The following is a 21,072-nucleotide window of genomic DNA, read 5'->3' as shown; positions in this document are numbered from 1 at the left end:
AATGTCGAAATCGCGGCAGGTGTCGATTTGACACCAAATTGTAATTCTCTGTCACTTCGACAACGGCGTCAATGCATTCCAAAATGCACGTTCAGTAAACACTATTGGCATCTCATTCGCGGTCCTGACCCGGTATTCTCCTGGGCCTCCGCAATTCCCCGCCTCAATCGGGGTGAATTCTCAACAGCGAGGTTCACTCATGCTTTTTACAATCCTGAAACAGGCATCGTGGCTGCTGAGGGAGAGGGGGTACGGAAAATGTCCAACATTGCCATCGTTTGCTGACAGTTGTGCCGCTGGCAGGGAGGCTTCTGCCAGGGCCGGGGGAGAAGCAGGGGTTCGCCAGGAGTTGGGCTACAGGGTCAGGATGGATGTGCTTGGAGCACCATTGCCACGGCCTGCAAGGCAGCCATTCAATGCACGCTGTTGACTGAACACCTAGTGCCACAGGTCATATGGGTGTCCCCCCCAGGGCATCCCCCTAGGTGCCCTCTGGCCCCAGCCGACCCGTCAGTGGGATGGGCCGCTCTGGTGCAACCAGTGACATCTTGTTGGCTGGGATGAATGTGTGTGGGGATTGTAATGTGTATATGCAGTTGCAGCTTGTCAGCCTCGCTGAGTGTCAATCACGGACCCAACGAATCCCACACCATTTCTCATTGGAATCGATTGTGTCCCACATGGCGCCGGTGCTAGCCCTTCCGCAGCCGCTGAATCGGTCCAGGTTCAGTGCCAGTTCTGCTGTCATGGAAGGCCACAAATCATGCCCCGGCATCAACACTTAGTCTCAGGAATGGAGAATCCGGCCCTTGGGCATTCGCCCTCTAAGATCAGCGAGGATATTTTCCATAACCTTGAGCAGAATTGTCCTAACCCCTGAATATGCAAACCGTTTTCTCAGGCTAATCTTTCATGAACTGTCAAATATTGCCTTGCCTAAATGGCCGTGGCAAAGGGGGAGGTCCTCTCCCAAATGTTGGACTACACCCATGAAATCTCACTGTCATCCTTATCCAACATTTACACAGCCAATTTGGAAATTTTCATGGGGATATTGGAGCGGCAATGGCGTAGTGGTATTGTCACTGGACAACATGCTGGCAGGGATGGTGGAATCTGAATTCAATAAAATCTGGAATTAAAAGGTGACTATTAAAACATGGTCAATTGCTGTTAAATAAAAACCTCATGTGGTTCACTAATGCCCTCTCGGGAAGGAAATCCGGCATGCTTAACCAGCCTGGCCTACATGTGTCTACAGACCCACAAATAGTAAAAGTAAACCACAGTTTCAGAGGACAATCGGCTGCTCTCCCTCTTTAACCTGAGGATCACCACACCTCAGACAAGGGGCAAGGCTGAGAAGGCGGGGCCTTCAGGAACAACCTCAGCCGGTACGAGGATTGAACTTACGCTGTTGGCCTTACTCTGTATCACAAACCAGCCATATTGAGGGACCCAGCATCACAAACCAGCTGTACAGCTAACTGAGATAAACTGGTCCCCTCCAGACCCACAGCAAGGTGATTAATCTTTAGATTCCCTCTGAAATAGCCGTGCAAGCCATTCAGTTGTATCCAACTGTTAGAAAGTCAAGAAGGAATGAAACTGGATGGATCACAAGGCAGGAACCTAGATGGCGGAAACGTGCAAAAATTGGGAGAGTTGCCCCACAGACTAGTCAAGTAACAGCCTGACATAATCATGCACACGCAATCATACCTCACAAATAATGTCCAAGACACCACCATCATCATCTCTGGGTATGTCCTGTTCCACCAACAGGAGAGACCCAGCACAGCTGGTGGCACCATCCCCAGCAGGAAGTCCTCAACATCAGCTCTGGACCCCATGAAGTCTCATAGCTCGAACATATAAATGGGTTACACAGCCTTTATATAAAGGAGACGCCCTGTAGCAACAGGTTTTGTGGCCCAAGCACGCTTGTAAACCGTTACTGCAACTAACAGACTTGTTTGATTTCAATCATAGAACCATACAGAACAGAAGAGACCCTTCAGCCCATCACGACAGCACCGTCAAAAATACTCTAAATCTACACTAATCCCACTTCCCAGCACTTGGACTTGAATGCATTTCAAGTGCTCATCCAAGTACTTTAAAAAAGTTATGAGGTTTCCTTCCTCAATTACCATCCAGGCAGTGCATTCTGGGTTCCCATCACCCTCTGTGTGAAAACAAATTTCTCTCAAATCCCCTCTAAACTTCCTGCCCTTCACTTAAAAATAATGGCCCCTTGTTATTGATCCTTCAACTGAGGGGAACAGCTGCTTTCCATACATCCTGTCCATGCCCCTCATAATCTTATACCCGTCAATCCGAGCCCCTCTCAGCCTTCTCTGCTCCAAAAAAAACAGCCCGAGTTTATCCAGTCTCTCTTCATAGCTAAAATGCTCCACCCCAAGCAACATCCTGCTGACTCTCCTCTGCATGCCCTCTAGTGCAATCACATCCTTCCTATGGTGCGGTGACCAGAACCGAACACTGTATTCCAGCTGTGGCTGAACCAAAGTCCTGTACAGCGGCAACATGACCTCCCTACTCTTATAGTCTATGCTATGACTGATAAAGACTTGTCCTGTGTGCCTTCTCAATTACCCTGGAACTTTTACCAAAACACCATGCTGGATCCTGGTAAATCACAGTGAGTTACAATACCACTATCATTTAATTTCCCTAATTAGACCATATTATAACCAATAGCCCGCTAAAAGTGGAATTCAAAGAAATTCATGGCTTTCAGTTCAAAGATACAGCCCTAATATACTACTAAAGCTATAATTGAAATACTCATTTAATTAAAAAAGGGGGTCGCACAGTGGCACAGTGGTCAGCACTGTTGCCTCCCAATGCTAAGGACAAGGATTCAATTCCAGCCTTGGGTCACTGTCTGGAGTTTACACCTTCCCAGGTCTGCGTGGGCTTTCTCCAGGTGCTCCAATTTCCTCCCACCAGTCCAAAGATGTGCAAGTTAGGTGGACTGATGCTGATACCCTGCCCCTTTGTGTTCAAAAAAGATGTGTACGTTAGGTTAAGGGATTATTGTGACAAGGCGGGTGACTAAGATTGGGTGGAGTTCTCTTTCAAAGAGTCGGTGCAGATTCAGTGTGCCAAATGGCCTCCTTCTGCACTATAGGGATTCTATGATTCTGTGATCTTAATTTTAAGTTTAGAAATTGATATTGACACAACAACTCTCATACATCCTTCTATTTTTGCTGAATGTCGAATGTGTGACTCCGCCCGCAAACTTTGGGCAGATTTACTGACCACCCTGCCGCGTGTTCTTCAGCGGCGGAGGTGGCCCGCTGGCAGGATTGGTGTGAACAGCCGGTGACTCCGCCCTTTACTTCACCAGAGTTTAAATTAAGCTAAGCCATATTTCCTACTTCAGATATTTATTTTCTAGCTGCTTAAAACTTTTCTTCACCCTTAAGCTACCCTGGTTTTTAAACAATTACAGCTGTTTAAACCCCGCATTTGTCATCACACGAATTAATATTGCTATGATCCTAGACCCCTATAACATAAGCTTATGTCCAGCCTGATGTGTTGGCAGGTTGGTTCGATGTGGACTGCACTCGATGCAGGGAAGTTAGAAACAAACGTCTAACACTAGAGAAGATCCAACAGTTTTATTCAACTATAGAACTGCTATACATATTCAGCTGTGGGTCGACACTATACTGATCTGACTGGTGACCTTGTAGTAGCCTGACCAGACTTACTAGCTACCGCATGGTGTTTGCACTTGCTAGCTTGTGGACTCTGACTGTCTCAGTAGCTAGGTCCCGAGAGAGAGGGAAACCGATTGCCCTCTGGCTTTATAGTGGTAATGCCCTGTGTGGTGATTGGCTGTACTGTGTTGTATGCTTACTGGTCATCCTATGTGCCAATCACTGCCTTTCTGCATCTCATTATATACATGAGTGGATATTATGACACAGCCGATTCATTCTACCCTGCTCTTCTCTCTTTGAAAATCTCTGTCTCTGTCCTATTCCACCCTCACTAATTTCTCTCTTGGCAATTCAAATTTAATCTTTCACATTTCCATTTCTTTTTCGAGCTCAAAGTCTCTCTTTCATCTGTTGTTCTTCTCTTTCTAGTTTGAACGTTTTCAGTTCCCTTTTTTGTGATTTCAAGCTGCTTCAACTGCAACTGAATCCCGGCTACCTCACGCTGCGTTGAACCTGGGTCAGCCTTTTCTTGTTCCAGTTCCAAATGCTGTGCGACTACATCAAATGTCTCCGCTTTTTTCAGGCCCTGCTTTTAACTCTAACTCCGTCTTGCCTGCTAATTCTGTTTGCCCGACTTTGCCAAATTGTTGCAAGGCACTCGGGGATAAATATTCCCTTTCCAGAAATGTTCACGGAATTGGCACAGTCGTTCAATTGCGCACTTCATAGGAAAATGCAACATGAACTCCTGCTTAACCTGAGAGTCAATAAAGTGTTGGGAGGGGGAAATAAGGCTGTGAGTGCGGGGAAGGAGGTGGGGGTGCTGCGAGAGCAGATGATGAGGAGGCGCTGGGAGAGGTGCGTGAGTTGGGAGGGGGCCTTTTTACACTTCATGATTTTTCACTAAAAGGCACCTACCATTTTACTGGCTTCTTTTTCGGAAGGGCTCAAAGTTTGGCCAGTTAGGCCCTGACCACTAAAAAGAATAGCTGCAAAGATTTTTAAAGGAACCTTGCAGCTGTTAACAATAGGTCAGAGCTCTACAGCGGCCAATGCTTCGTCGGAGTTTGCAATTCCTAAATTTAATATTGTAACCCCACTGGGGGTAGCCACTCCCACTTGCAGCCCCCTTTTGTTACAATCCCGGATGTGTCATTTATTTGTTATGATCTTGGTAGAGGTCAGGAATATTTTAATTATTTTTACAATCGGAAAACCCAGGTATTTACTCACATAATAAAGCCACAAGTTTCACTGTTTGAATCATGGGAAGCCCCATGAGGGATGAATTGATGCCTGGTGCGGGGGACTGTCGGCTATACTTCCACGGTGTTGGTGGGATGGTTCAATGCTGATGGTGAATGTTTGGGGGGGGGGGGGGGGGGGGCGGTGGTGTTGGTGGGGGTAGAGAGGGAGCTGATGCCAGTGAGGAATATTTTGTTTGTTAAAACAGTAAACATTACAGTTGTGCAAGGCCAAACATTACAAGCACTAACTTTTGGGCTGGAGAAACTGGGTACTCTCGTCTCTGTACAAATGTAAGGGGGGGGGGGAGTTGGAGAAGGAATATTCTGATTATTAAAACAGTAACCAATATGGTTGCACAAATACAAACTGTACACCCTCCAAACTCTCTGCTAGAGAGACTGCATACCTTCACCTCTGTGCCAACGTAAAGGGGCTAAGTGGAGGAGGGGAGTGAGGGGGTGATGAGGAGATCAGGAAAAGGTGGTGGAGAGGGAGGGAGAGTAGGGTGGGGGGTAGAGAGGGAGCAGAATGCTGGTGGGGATTGTCGGGGTTGGTGGGGGGAAACCACAAATATCTCAGCAATGGGAGACATTAGGCAGTAGTAATAATTGGGGCGTCTGTTAAAGAAGGCGCCCTGATCGCTTTGGGAGGGGGTTGATGGCTCTATGAGACTCTATGAGGCAACGTCCCGTAAACACGGACATTTTATTTTTGTCTGAGACGCTCAAGATTTGCTGAGTAAACTGGCTTGTGCAACTGGAGAGTTTCAGGCCAGTTTTATGAGCCTGAAACTTTGCCAAATTTGTTAGATTCTGCCCGTTAAAGATAATGAAAGTACAATGCACTCAGTTATTATAATCTAAACCAAATCCTTTAAATCACATTGGTTTCTATATCTTGGAGTTTGCAGCCTCAAAATTTAATTTTGTAACCCCACCGTGGATTGCTACTCACAGTTAGAGCCCACTTTTGTTACACCCCCAATAAATTCAAATCAAATACTTAGCAAAATTGGAAGTTTAACCACTTGGTTTGAATACTGCTTCAAAGATTGATATGATGTTGAGATTTCTTTGGACTTCTGCTTACTTCCCACAAGGTTTTCCCTTCTAATCTCCTCCAAACATCCTATGGTTGCAATCTCCCTGTTCAGCATAGACATTTCTAGTGCCTTAAGCATGGCCACCTCGAGTCACACCTAAAACTCACTCTCTGGGCAAGATAAGGCCCTTCCCATTGGCGGGATCTTCTGGATCCGGGAAAGGTGATCACTGCTGTGGCGGGACAGGTGATCCGTGCAAAACATCGTGGACTTTGGTGGACTGGAAGAGCATTCAGGCGGGAAATGCCAAGGCACCTCTGCCATGGGAAAAGTCCGACCTCTTTCTCTGGCCTGGATTTACACCAAGTTGGAATGATTCGGGAGCCCTTTAAAAATGGTGGCTGGGATCCAATTTCAGGATTCCTGACCCCATTCCGGGGGCTTCCAATTTTTGGCAATGCCTTTTCAAAATGTGGGCTGGTTTGGGTCAAAGGTATGCACCTTGTACTCCCAGCCTTGCTAGCTCCAACGTGGTAAGTTCCTAATTCACCACAACTTTCAAGGAGATGGGCTGGGTTGTCAATGGACAACCCTTTGTCAATGTCATGGGTCATGGTTAAGTTTCATTAACTGAAATTGAAAGTGTTTGAAATATCTTAACCTTGTATAAATAATCATTGTGCAATTGATGGCAAAGATGGGAGAGCCAAAGCAGTCAATTAAACAATGCTTTCTCTGGGGCTCATGTGTTTCAATAGACTAATAGATTTCTGGCTCACAGCCAGGCCTCATTATGTACTCTGGGCCAACAGCCCAAGCATCCATTAGAGCACTAAAAGACCTGGGAAGCATGAGGAGCCAATAGGATGGTATGGGGACATGCCTTGGTCTGGAGGGCAATAGGGGGTTGGAGGAGAGAATGAGGCAGCTTGGATGGGGCATGGGGAGTGTTTAGGTGTGTGGACTGAATGGCCTTTGTTTTCGTTTTAACTGGGTGAAGTCCCACAGCTCTGAGGTGGGCCTTTGAGAAGCCTACATTAGCACCAGCAGCTCCTTTCAACATTTTGTCGAGTGTGTAGAACCACTTCCAGTCCACACCAACCCTCTCACAATGAAAGTTCCATCCTTGCAGCAACTTTCTCCCAAGGCGGGCGAGCCAAGCCTGAAATTGACTCCCGATAGGTGCCTCAAGGATAATTTAATTGAGTTTTTGAGGAGGTGACAATGATGATTGATGAGGGAAGGGCTGTGGATGTTTTCTACATGGACTTTAGTAAAGCATTTGATAAGGTCCCTCATGACAGGCTGGTGCAAAGGATTAAATCACATGGGGTCAGGGGTGAACTAGCTGGATGGATTCAGAACTGGCTTGGCCATAGAAGACAGAGGGTAGCAGTGGAAGGGTGTTTTTCCGATTGGAGGTCCATAACTAGTGGTGTTCCGCAGGGATCAGTACTGGGACCTTTGCAGTTTGTAATATATACAAACAACTTGGAAAAAAATGTAGCAGGTCTGATTAGCAAGTTTGCGGTTGATAAGAAGATTGCAGGTAGTGAAGATTGTCAGAGAATACAACAGTCTGTAAAATTGGGCGGGAAAATGGCAGATGGAATTTAACCTGGACAAATGTGAGGTGATGCATTTTGGTAGATCCAATTCAGATGGGAGATATAAATAAATGGCAGAACCATCAGGAGCATAGAGACACAGAGACATTTGGGTGTGCAAATCCATAGATCCTTAAAAGTGGCATCACAGGTGGAAATGATGGTAAAGAAAGCATAGGACAGGGTATAGCAGTTATATAGAACATTGGTTGGGCCACATTTGGAATACTTTTGTCCAATTCTGGTCAACGCATTATCAGAAGGACGTGGAGGCTTTGGAGAGAGTACAGAAAAGGTTTACCAGGATGTTGCCTGGTATGGCGGGTATTAGCTATGAGGAGAGATTGAATAAACGGGGACTGTTCTCCCGAGAGAGACGGAGGCTGAGGGGCGACCGGATAGAAGTTAATAAAATTATTAGGGAGATAGATAGGGTGAACAGTTGGAGGCTTTTTCCCAGGGCAGAATTGAAAAATACAAGGGGGCACAAGTTCGAGGTGAGGGGGGAAAGGTTCAGTGGAGATGTGCGGGGAAAGTTTTTTACACAGAGGGTGATGTTAGCCTAGAATGCACTGCCAACTGAGGTGCTTGAGGCAGATATGTTAGCGACCTTTAAGACTTATCTGGATAGGCACATGAATAAATGGGGTATGGAAGGATATAGGCGATTGGTCTAGATCAAACACGTGATTGGCGTAGGCTTGGAGGGCAGAAGGGCATGTTCCTGTGCTGTATCGTTCTTTGTTCTTATTCTTTGATGAAAATTCAGATCTTTCCCTCAGCTTGACTATCCCAGAAGTTAAATCCACTGTTCGGAGTACTTCAGTTAATAGGTTTATAAACTATTAACTAAAATATAAAATTTCAAGTGAAATCTGTTTGAGAGAAATTGGCTTCTCTTCTGCAGCATGTTCTCCGCCCAAACCAAAAATACTTGAACACAGATTCACACCCCTGGAATTAATTTACATTGACTTTTTTCCCTCTATTGTTTGTCTCCCAGGCAACCTGTTCACATAATCATTTACTTGAGGCCAAGTGCTTTACCAGAAATTAGATCCAAGGAAAATGTATTCCTTAAAGGGACCACCACCCCATCACAAATAATTGGCCTATTCCTCAAAAGCAAACAAGCCAAATAAACATTTTCTATACATCTCAGTTTCCTTCTTACTATTTCAAACTGAAACGTTGCCTTGCTTGTGTATTTTGGGGCTGTATACTTTGGCCCTGCCTGCCGCAAGAACGCCATGGGTGAGCTGCGTAGAATGGAGAACCCCATTGACTTCGGACAGGATTCTCCGGTTGCCGGGCAGATGCGGTCTTTCATCTTGGCTTTGCATTCTACCTTCCAGCTACTTTTTTAAAAAAAGTCCCAATTAAGGGGCAATTTAGTGCGGCCAATCCCCCTATCCTGAACATCTTTGGGTTGTGGGGTTGTGGGGGTTTAACCCATGCAGTCATGCGAAGAATGTGCAAACTCCACGCGGACAGTGACCTAGGGCCGGGGTCGAATTCGGGTCCTCGGCGCCGTGAAGCAGCAGTGTTAACCACTGCGCCACCGTACCACCCTACCTTCCAATTATAATAGAGTAACAAATTAATGTCAGCACATGCCAGACATCACGCTTAAATGCACATGTAAAATCATCTTTTAAAAAGATGTAGACTCCAGAGCACCTGTCAATTCAAGTTAATTTATCAAACAGTTGAAGATGAGTGATTTGCATCGTGTATGTTTAACAATTAGACTGTTTCATGCTCAAAAGACATAGCTCCACCTCTGCAGAGTAAACATTGTTCATTACATAGCACTACAATCCTACCCCACATCATCTGATTGAGTAAAACCCCAGAAGACCTATGCTACACGTCATAATTTATATGCATCCATAGCAAAATAAATCCATTCTGCCTTTTGTGCTGGTTTACATTTCTGGAGGTGAATCCAAAAGCAGCTCATCGTTAAATCTCAACCTTCTTCCATGTTCTCTGACGTACAATGATTCATGGCCGTTTACAATAACCCGGGATAAAGGTTTGTCTCAACTGCTCATGAGAGGTGTTTGTTGTAGGTATAGGGTATCAATGTTTTAAATCCAGAGCACATATTGGCACTACTAGATTTATCTTTTTTCATATTCTCTAATTTTGCTATCAGTTTGATTTTTTTTAAAAATCTGACCAGTAAGGGCAGAAATAGAAAAGCCAAATAATAGATTCGCTTTTATTCAACAACATTAGCAGCGTCACTGATCTTGATTTTTGGAGCAAGGCATAATTCACTTTCATATCAACTTCTGAGTCTTAAAATATATTTGGCATTAACATCTATACAACTTCCAATTGCCGTAAGTTTGGCAGGGAATTAGAGAGGACCAGTTTAGCTTTTCCAGCAATCCTGCCGCAGAAATGGTGGGAGATTAGTGAACTTCCTCATCCTCTTCGGACAATAGTTATTTCTACTTCAACTTGAATATTTATTATACCTGCTGCATCCACACAACTTATGTTCTTAAACGTTGCTCTACATTCTGAACCAGGTTTGAGATTAATGATCATAGTACATTTTGTACTTGGTGTTAGCTTGCCTTTTTCAGTGGCACTCAAACTTCAGATTTAAAAATGCACAAACTCCATGCTTGCTTCTGTACAGGTCTCTGTTCAGTCCACAACTGTCTCTAGTCACAGGGGTTTGTCTCTTGACAGTACTGTTTCTTAATCCAACATTACCCTTGCTATGCCTTATAGTACAGGGCACACCAAAGTTTATTTCTTCAATGAAAAATATCATTTATTTGAAATTAAAATATTAATTGTTAATTACACAAGGGTTTTTACGTGCTGACAATGCACAAGCTTCCAAAATTTTAACGGTGGGACTTGATCTCATACATCGTCAACCAGTTTTTAATAGAATTCCCCACAGGGCAGGAGGTGGACATTCGGCCTATCGAGTCTGCACTGATCCTCTGACACAGAACTCCATCCAAACTCGCTTCGCCACCCTCTCTCAATAATCCCTTAACCTAACCTATACATCTCTGGACATTAATGGGCAATTTAGCAAGGCCAATCCACCTAACCTGCACGTCTTTGGTCTGCGGGAGGAAACCAGAGCACCCGGAAGAAACCCATGCAGACATGGGGAGAAGGTGCAAACTCACGCAGACAGTCAGCTGAGGCTGGAATTCAACCTGGGTCACTGGCACTTTGGGGCAGCAGTTCTAACCACTGTGCCACCTTTTTTCAAAGAAATTTTATGAAAGGGACTTGCTTCTTCATAAGCCCGTCATGTCCCTTCCCAAAGAAATTGTTTTGCAATTGGATCCAATCTTCCCAATCGAGTTGATATAGTTAGTGTGTTCTTCTATCATATGTCATTCATCAGCAGTTTCTCAGGAGTGATGCTCTCTCCTTTAGCTCAAAACCCAACAGTAACAGACTTTGTAATAATCAAAATGTGAGCGACAAAGATAAATTACAATTCAAATGAAAGCCACAACTGTCTTTTTATATAATTGTAATTTCTGTTTAGTGACCCCACTTGTTTTTCCTTTCCATTACAGGTATCAACTGTTTTCACACTGTCGACCACAACAACAATCCGCCATATAATACAGAAGATATCCAACAATAAAGAGACATTTGGGTTTCATTCTCTACCCATTCCAAATGTGGCCTGAACCACAAAGAATGGATCTTCTCTGCATTTTCTTTCTTCATCAATGTCGCCGGAGTCAGTCACACCCAGCCATGAAAAGAATATCACTTTTGTTGATTGTCTGGTGATTCAGTTTATATGTAAAATTGACAGAGTTTTGCATATTTATAAAAAAACCAGGGGCGAGTCACGAGATTTATTCCATTTTAGTTCAAGTTTCAAAAAAACATTTTCCTTGATTATTCAGGTCGCAAATGTTGACGAACTGCATTGACGAATGCTTTTTGTGCATGAAGAAATATTAATCCTTAAACACTGGGTATCCTTGGTTTAATTATTAAGTATTCCATTCAATATGCAGATAACTCTTCTAGTCTCAACATTTTTCCGTATCATTGACTTGGCAACTAATTAAAAACCTACCAAATTCAGCATTAAAATCATTGGCTGTACATCCTCTAATTAAATGTCAGCGCTCTTAGTGGAAATACACTGTCTAAACGATATGCTCTTTGTCAAGATTTAAAATCTCATTAAAACCTGACATTTACTGAGGACTGCAAAGAACTGGTGGAGGTGTTCAAAACCAAACATGCACTGACCCAATAAAGAAAGCTCTCGTCGAACCTGCTCATGATCATGCAATTTCCTGGGCCATTCTCAACTGTCAGGTCAAAGTTACCAGCATTTTAGTGATTCACTGCATCTGCAAATGAAATTGTCAGCAGAACATACACGCAAATAAAATCACAATAAATTATCATTTGGAGTGTCAATTTTTTTTGTTTGTTTAATGAATTTAAGATCAGAGGACTTTTCAAGTGGAAAATCAATGCAAAGCATAATTATACTCATGGCTGGCTTGAAAGTACAATTCCAGTTGTGGCAAAATCGCTGTTGAATATGGCCAGCCCATTGAGGTGACAGGTGGGTCTTTGTATGGTCTTGCTACATTCAATAAAGGAATTATAACTGCCACTGAAGATTTTTTTTTTATTGCCAAGGTGATGCACAATATTGTTTAATTTGTTTCATAATAAATTGTACTTTAGTATTTGCCTTCTGAGGTCAACACATTAGATTCTGATAGGGTATGTGGCGGAGGGGGCAGGGGGGACTGTGATCTTTTTCATAGTAACCATCGCTTCTGCCATTTACAGTTGGTTGAACACAAACCGACCTAAAGCCTACTCCTAAGATCCCAGTATGAAAGATGTCAGTCTTCAGCCGATTCAATTCACTCCACGTGATATCAAGAAATGGCTGAAGACTTTGGATACTGCGATGGCCATGATCCCTGACACATACCAGCAAGAGTACCGAAGACTTGTGCTACAGAACTAGCTGTAACCTTATCCAAGCTGGTCTCGTACAGCTACAACACTGGCATCTGCACGGTAATGTGGAAGTCTGCCTGGACAGGTGGGGCGGAATTCTCCGCGACGCCCTACGCCGTCGTGAAACCCGGAGTGTTTCACGATGGCATCGGAGGCCGCTCCTCGCCCCCTATTCTCCCCCCACCCGGGGGGTTAGGAGTGGTGTTCCGTCAATCTCGGCTGCCGAGAATGACGCGGCCAGCAGCGCCTAATGACGTCAGCCGCGCATGCGCAGGTTGGCCGGCGCCAACCTGCGCATGCGCGGTTGCCGTCTTCCCCTCCGCTGCCCCGCAAGACGTGGCGGCTTGATCTTGCGGGGCGGCGGAGGGGAAAGAGTGCGGCCCTTGGAAACGCCGCCCCGACAATCGGTGGGCACCGATCGCGGGCCAGTCCCCTCCCGAGCACGGCCGTGGTGCTCAATCCCCTCTCTGCCCCCACAAGCCACAAACTCACCTTTAGCGCCATGTTCACACCGGCAGCGACCAGGTGTGGTTACCGCCGGCATGAACAGGTTGGGAACGGCAGGCCACTCAGCCCATCTGGGCCGGAGAATCGCGGGTCGCCGTGAAAAACGGCGACCCGCGATTCTCCGAGCGGCGTGTCGCAAAACGCGACATGCCATCTTGGGGGGGTGGGAGAATCACGGGGGGGGGGGGGGGGGGGGGGGGCAGTGCGGCCTTCCCGCAATTCTCCCACCCGGCCTGGGCAGCGGAGAATTGCGCCCGTGCTTTCCGCAAAATCCCGAGAAAATAAAATAAAAATGTCTTCAACTAATTTCCATGCCCTTAACTTATCTTGGGGTTTCTTTGCACTCGGCCTAACAACTTGACTGAAAAATAACAATAGCGGGTCACCCACAGATAGTGTGCGGGATTCTCCATCCGTTCACAGCACAGGGATTCTCCAGTCCCACTGCGGTGAATGGGAGATTTGGCTGAGCGGAAAGTTCTCCGTCCTCGCGAGCAATGGTAGCGGGGTGGATTTGCAATGAGAAACCCGGCCAGTATTTTTTCAAACATAGGAAGCAGAAAAGCAATGTACAACAAGATACTTCCTTCATTATGAGTTTGATAATGATCGATTTAATGTATACAGCTGGCAGACTATCAATATTGCCATATATATTTACCAGGTATTAGCATTTAAAATGCCTTAGCATTTATTATGACTTAGCATTTAAAAAAATAAACAACAGGGCAGCACGTGGTGCACTGGTTTGCACTGGAAGTACGATGCTGAGGATCCAGGTACAAATCCCGGCCCTGGGTAACTGTCCATGTGGAGTTTGCACATTCTCCACATAGTCTGCATGGGTTTCACCCCCACAACCCAAATATGTGCAGGTTAGGTGGATTGGCCACGTTAAATTGCCCCTTAATTGGGAAAAGTAAAATTATTAAAATAAAAGATATTACAAAAAGATTAAGAAAATAGTTCTCCAAATAGATCCTGTGCTGCAAGGTTGGGGCGGGCAGGTTATACAATGTTCAGGTTTGCCCACATTACACTGTTGGCTCAGCATCAGCCAATTCGTCCTGTCCTCAGGGCGGCACAGTGGTGCAGTGGTTAGCACTACTGCCTCATGCCGCTGAGGACCCGGGTTTGATCCCGGCCCCAGGTCACTGTTCTTGTGGAGTTTGCATATTCTTCCAATGTCTGCCTGGGTCTCACCCCTACAACCCAAAGATTTGCAGATTTGGTGGATTGGCCATGTTTAATTGCCCTTTAATTGGAAAAATTTAAATCCTGTCCTCTTCGCCACAATTAACACAAATACTTAAGTGAGCCAAAGTGTAAATATCAGCCTTGCATCCACATTATATTTTGCTGTCAGTTGGCATTCTCTCCTCTACACTGCCTGTGGATTGGCCACATTTATCCAATCGTGACAACCGATGTACTACGTCAGGGGTTCCTGCCAAGAGTGGGGAATTCAAAAACTGAAGTGGTTCAGAAGTCCCAATCCAATGAATCTGGGGTGGGATTCTCCATCCCGTCAGCCCTGTTTTCCGGAACGGCGTGTCCCAGCCGGCAGAGGAATTTTCCATTCCCGCAGCCAGCCAATGGCATATCCCATTGTGGCCACCCCTCACCGTTGAGAAACACGCGAGCATGGTTGTGCTGCCGGTGAATTGGAGGATGTTGTCCACGGAGAATTCCGCAGCAGGCATTTTTGCCAGGGTGCAGGATAAAAACACGTTTTCGATATTTGGCAAATATCTTGCTTAGCTCTCACATGTAGTCACTCTTTTGGTATTTTTAAAGGATAGACTTGCAGACCACAAAGGTACAAACAAACAAGAGCTGTATTGGAGAGTATTTACTCTACAGACTGTTGGGATAGGCTGCCAGTTTGCCCGCACAAACGGCCAATGACATCACCAATATGTTACCCCTTTACATTAGAGGTTCCTGCAATGAAACACAATTTAACATTATAAAAATTTACAATATGTACAATTAATAATCAAAGCAGACAATAGGTTAGAGGTTTCTGAGGTTTCTATTTCTGTGTGGTTGCTGGCCAGCCTCAGATGCCAACTTTTTCGTATTGACCGCATCCTCTGATGTTTTAGGTTCAGTTTGGACATCGTCCGTAATTGTCTCAAATGAAGTCAATGTCATGTTCGGAGGTTAACTTGGTGTTGCATTGCCTCAGCTGGGGTACTGTCTTCCACAGTTGTTTACGGTACCATTAGGTTCTCAGGAATGTCTAGTTTACACTTGGCACAGTTTGTTGCAGACTTCCAGTTGACTGTCTCTGGCAAACAAGTTCTCGTTACTAATAGTTGATTAGCGTGTCTCCTCCACACTACATCATCCTGTTGTTTTAACAATGTCGGAGACCGGACCTGTCTGTGCTCAGGCGATGGCAGGTATCCTCTTCTTCCTGGTGGCATAGTTCCTCGCTAATACTTCCTAACCATTGTGAAAACACGGCATTTAACCCTGTTCTCACTTCGCAAGACCTGACTTTGCTGTTTCGTTCCAACATTTTCTCTTGTCTGAGGTAACTTCAGCAAATCAAATGCTGTGCGTAACTGAGGTTTTACCACAAGTAATGCTGGAGAACTTTGGGCACTGCCAGGGGTTGGGGGGCCTTGCCAATTGGAGGGGGAGGGGTTCCCAGGGACCTCGACAAGGTTGGAGGTTGAGAGGGCAGAGTCCAGAAAGTGTGGGGGGGGGGAGGGGTGGATGAATGTGGGTACGGTCGGTGCTGCCGTTCAAAATGGCGTCCCATATGCAAACAGCGGTTACTCGCTAGCAGGAAATTTCTCTAAGTGTGGCCTCGGTGAGGGCAAACTCCACGAGGCCAGAAAGACTGGTAAAGTGTTGTTGAATAGTGGCCGATTCTCGGTGCTGCAGCCGTCAAGAAATATTCTGTCAAATGCACCCAAAAGTGGACTTATACTTTTGTCCACTGAATCTTCATAATGACCACTTCTAGCCATTTCAAGCATGCGTTGACCATAATGGAGAACATTCATTCTTTGAATGGTCCGGCATAATCTAGATGATCACTTTACATGGCCCTTCTGGCCATTCCCATGGGTGGAATGGTGCTCATGTCAGCAGGTTTCAAAAAATTTGTACAAGCCAAACTCACATACTCACCTTCTTCGCGATTTCGCTATCGAGATCTGTCCATCAAAAATAGCTTCTGGATATCTCCTGCATTCGTACCATCCCACAATGACCTTCATGAAGTTGGTTTAGGATGTGTTTCCTTAACAGTAGTGGAATGATGACCCTCATTCCCTGGATGAGACAAGCAGCCTAAAAAGATAGTTCAAGTCTTCGGGTAACATGTGGCTTCAACTCCCGGTTTCGTCCTGCGGTCTTGCCACAAAGTAGCATGACCATAACTTCTGACAGGACCGGATTATTTCTGGTGTACTTCTAAACTTGTCCTATGGTTACAGGAGCATTATCGACTACTTTGAAATTGAAAATATGACCACTCAAACTATTCATTGACGTGAGGTAAAAGTAATCTAGAGAGTCCATCAGTGTTTCCGTGGAGATTTGATTGAAGATATTTTATCACGTATGTATGTGCAGACAACAACAATGCCCGTCTCTGCACCCGGCTAGCTGCTGGAGGTGGAATACAGTGTGCAACCCAAATGTGGTTGTCAGTGGTTGATGATCCATTAGTAAAGAAAATATCCTTCCATATAAGAATTGTTAAAAACATTTCATTCCAAAAATGGTGCCTTTCTCTAACTGTGCGTAGTTCATTTCTGCTTTGTTCAAGAATCTTGACACAAACACTATTGGTTTCTCTTCACCATGGGGCATTATATGAGAAACCACTGTTCCCACCCAATAAGGCAATTTGTTGCAACACAGTTGCAAGGGTAAATTCAGTTCAAAGTATTTCAGGATTTCTGACTTTAGTAATGCATCTTCAGCTTGTATAAAGGCCTTCTTACACTCTTTTGGACTTCAGCAAGGCTCTTGATAAACTCCCACATGGAAGACTGATAGTGAAGGTAAGGCCCATGGGATCCAAATAAATTTGTCAAATTGGATCCAGAATTGGCTCAGTGGCAGAAAGCAGAGGGTAATGGTCGAGGGCCATTTTCTGACTGGAAGCCTGTGTTAAGTGGGGTCGATCCCATAGGGATCAGTGTTGGGGCCGTTGCTGTTTGGGGTTTATATAAATGCTATGGACTTGAATGTAGGGGGGTTGATCAGTAAGCTCGTGGATGATACGAAAATTGGTGGGTTGTAAATAGTGAGGATAGCCTTAAATTACAGGAGGATATAGATAGGCTGGTCAGACGACCCTGACCAATGTAAGAAATCCAGGTACGATATACGGAAAACCATCAGGGATGCAAAAAGGCAATACCGCATCAAACCCGAGTCCCAGACCAATGGTACTGACCCACGATGATTATGGCAGGCCTGCACACAATTTCAGACTATAAAGCAAGGCCAGGCGGAATATCCCTACCCATTGATCAGAACACGCTCTAGGCCCGCTTTGAGCAGTCAACCAATGCATCAGTGCCACCCGCCCCAACAGCCCTGGACATACCCATTCCCACTATTACAGCTTCAGAGGTAGGAGTTGCCTTCTTGAAAGTGAATCTGGAAAGCGACAAGCCCCAACAGAGTCCTGGAGCGAGCACTCAGAGCCTGCGCAGACCAGCTGGCGAGTATATTTGCAGATATCTTCACCATCTCACTCCTCTACTCTGAGGTCCCCAGCTCCTTCAAGAAGACCACCATAATATCAGTACCAAAGAAGAACAAGGTAGCCTGCCTCAACGATTACTAAGCGGTGGCCCTGACGTCTGTTATCATAAAATGCTTCGAGCGGCTATTCATGAGACGGATGACTGCCAACCTCCCAGACGGTCTCGATGCACTGCAGTTTGCGTATCAATGCAACCGGTCCCCAGCAGATGCTATCTCCCTGGCTCTACAATCAACACTTGAACACCTCGACAACAGGGATAACTATGTCAGACTGCTGTTCATCAACTACAGCTCCGCCTTCAACACCATTATCCCAACAAGACTAATAACCAAACTCTGCAATCTTGGACTTGGCCCTTCCCTGTGCAGCTGGATCCTTGACTTCCTCACCAACAGACTGCAATCTGTCAGGATCGGCAACAGCACCTCCTCCACAATAGTCCTCAACACCGGGGCCCCGCAAGGGTGTGTGCTCGCTTTACACATATGACTGTGTGGCAAGATTTAACTCCAACTCAATCTATAAGTTTGCGGATGATACGACTGCGGTGGGCCGTATCTCAAACAACGATGAATCAGCTGACAGGAGGGAAATAAATCAATTGGTTGCATGGTGTACCAAAAACAACCTCTCTCAAAATGTCGGAAAAACTAAGGAACTGATCATCGACTTCAGGAATCGTAGCACGACACACACTCCCATCTGCATCAATGGTTCCGAGATGGAGATGGGCGATAGCTTTAAGTTCCTGGGGTCACCATCACCAACAGTCTGTCCTGGTCAACTCGCGTTTATGCAGCAGTCAAGAAAGCCCAACAACGTCTCTACTTCCTATGGAAGCAAAAGAAATTTGGCTTGTCTGCATCGACTCTCACAAACTTCTACAAATGTGTGATAGAGAGCATCCTATCCGGCTGCATCACAGCTTGGTATGGCAATTGCTTGGTCCAAGATCGCAAGAAACTGCAGAGTGTGGTGAATGCAGCCCAACGTATCACACAAGCTTGCCACCCCCACGTTGATTCTGTCTACACCTCCCACTGCCTCAGGAAGGCAGACAGCATCATCAGAGACCCCAGGCATTGCCTTCTTCCAGGCCCTTCCATCAGGCGGAAGGTACAGAAGTCTGAAGACCTTCACATCCAGACATAGGAACAGCTTCCTCCCCACAGCTGCAAGACTCCTCAATGATTCCCCCTCAGACTGATCTGTTCCCTGCAAGAACAATATTCACGATGCCCTATGCTGCTCTTGCTCATGTATTTGCTTTGTTTGGATGCTTGTTCCGCACCGTAACCAATCACTGTTTGTCAATGTACCATTTGTCAATGTTCTCTGTTGATTATTCTTTTTGTTTGCTATGTATGTACTGTGTACGTTCCCACGGCCGCAGAAAAATACTTTTCACTGTACTTCAGTACACGTGACAATAAATCAAGTCAAATCAAATCAGATGGGCTGATCAGTGGCAAATAGAATTCAATCCGGATAATTGTGAGACGATGCACTTGGGCAAGGCAAAAAAGGCAAGGGAATACATGATGAGTGGAAGGATCTGGGAGGCACCGAGGATCAGAGGGATCTTGGTATGCACGTACACTGGTCCCTTAAGATAGCAAGGCAGGTGGCTAAAGTGATTAAGAAGGCATATGGGACTTGCCTTTATTAGCCGAGGCATAGAGGTAAGGAGCAGGGAGGTTATGCTGGAAAATGGTTAGGAGGTCACGTCGAGAGCATTTTGTGTAGTTCTGCAATCCACATTATAGGACATTTATGAAAACACTGGAAAGGGTGCAGAGGCGATTTGCCAGGATGTTGTCTGGGCTGGAGAGTTTTAGTTTTGAAGAGAGATTGGATATACTGGGGTAGTTTTCTTTGGAACAGAGGAGACTGAGGGGGCACTTTGTTAAGATGTATAAAAGTGTGATGGGTATAGATTGTGTTGATAGGAAGTAACTATTTCCCATGGCAAAGGGATCAATGATCAGGCGGCATAGATTTAAGGGAAAGGGCAGGAAGTTTCGTGGGGATGTGACTCCTAAAAACTCCTTTTGGTTTAAGTTGCTTTCTGTTAACAGCCTTTTGTGAATAGCTTCACTTCTTAACCCACACACTAGTCTGTCTCTAATGGTGTCATTCAAGACATCCCCAATTTCACAGAACAATTTCAAAGTGGCTGTGTATGGTGTAACTAGGAACAAACATGATTACACACCAGCTCTCTTAATGGAACCTAAACCTCTCAGTGATGACCAAAGGCTTAGGTGAGAAATGGCCCTACAAATCTCATAAGCTCATCATCTGTGTTCAAGCCTGATTTTTCTCTCTGTACCAGACTTTGCAGCAGGTTGAATATTCCTGGTTTTGGAACCAGTCCCCCCCCCCACCCCCGCCACCCCCCAACACTAAATTATCGATGATTACTCTCTATATATTTCTACTTCTCCAGGAGTCTGTCAACGTAGTTCCAACCTCCTCGTTGCAAGTTTTCTTTGTGGTGTTTTTAAAGGATAGGCTTACAGACCATGAAGGTATAAAGAAACAGGAGCTGTATTGGAAAGGTAGTTACCCCTTAGGCTGTTGGGTAGACTGCCCGTTTTCCCATGCAAACGGCTGATGACATCTCCAATGCTTCAAATGATCGGACTCGTTAAGTGACCTTGTTCCAACTAGGAACAAACATGATTACACACCAGCTTTAGATAAGTGGGCCAAGACAGTGAGGCTATTTAGCAGCATAATAGGCCCCTTGTATCATGCTGGTGATACCATACTTTCCACTAGGAGTCAGTAAATAGCTAACCAGAATAGAAAAATGTGGTTGATTTTTCTGATTTCCACTGAAATACAACTATGTGGTGTGAGCTGAGGTCATGTAACTGCTCTGATCAACATCGTCTTTCTATACATCCCATTTACCAAATAGTGGTCAGGGAGAAAGTGCAGGGAGAAGGTGGGGAGAGAGTCTAAAATCTTCTCGGAGATTATTTCAGATTTTAACACCGATAATCATAGAATCATAGAATTTACAATGCAGGAGGCCATTCGGCCCATCGAGTCTGCACCGGCCCTTGGAAAAAGCACCCTACCTAAGCCCACACTTCCACCCTATCCTCACACCTCCACCCTATCCCTGTAACCCTACCTAACCTTTCTTGGACACGAAGGGCAATTTAGCACAGCAATCCACCTAACCTGCACATTATTGGACTGTGGGAGGAA

The 21,072-nt window shown here is 45.3% G+C and overlaps 1 long non-coding RNA gene across 1 annotated transcript in view; it reads left to right on the top strand.

Annotated features, from left to right (window-relative positions):
* The window catches only part of LOC119954115, a 74,800-nt gene extending 62,762 nt beyond the window's left edge, over window positions 1-12,038 (top strand). The window contains exon 2 of the long non-coding RNA XR_005458168.1: window positions 11,168-12,038. This is a non-coding gene — a long non-coding RNA (uncharacterized LOC119954115). The remainder of the gene's footprint in view (window positions 1-11,167) is intronic.
* The last annotated feature ends 9,034 nt before the right edge of the window (window positions 12,039-21,072 follow it).

Source organism: Scyliorhinus canicula, chromosome 19, assembly GCF_902713615.1.
Source record: "Scyliorhinus canicula chromosome 19, sScyCan1.1, whole genome shotgun sequence".
NCBI lineage: Eukaryota > Metazoa > Chordata > Chondrichthyes > Carcharhiniformes > Scyliorhinidae > Scyliorhinus > Scyliorhinus canicula.
This window is presented reverse-complemented; position numbering and strand designations above follow the sequence as displayed.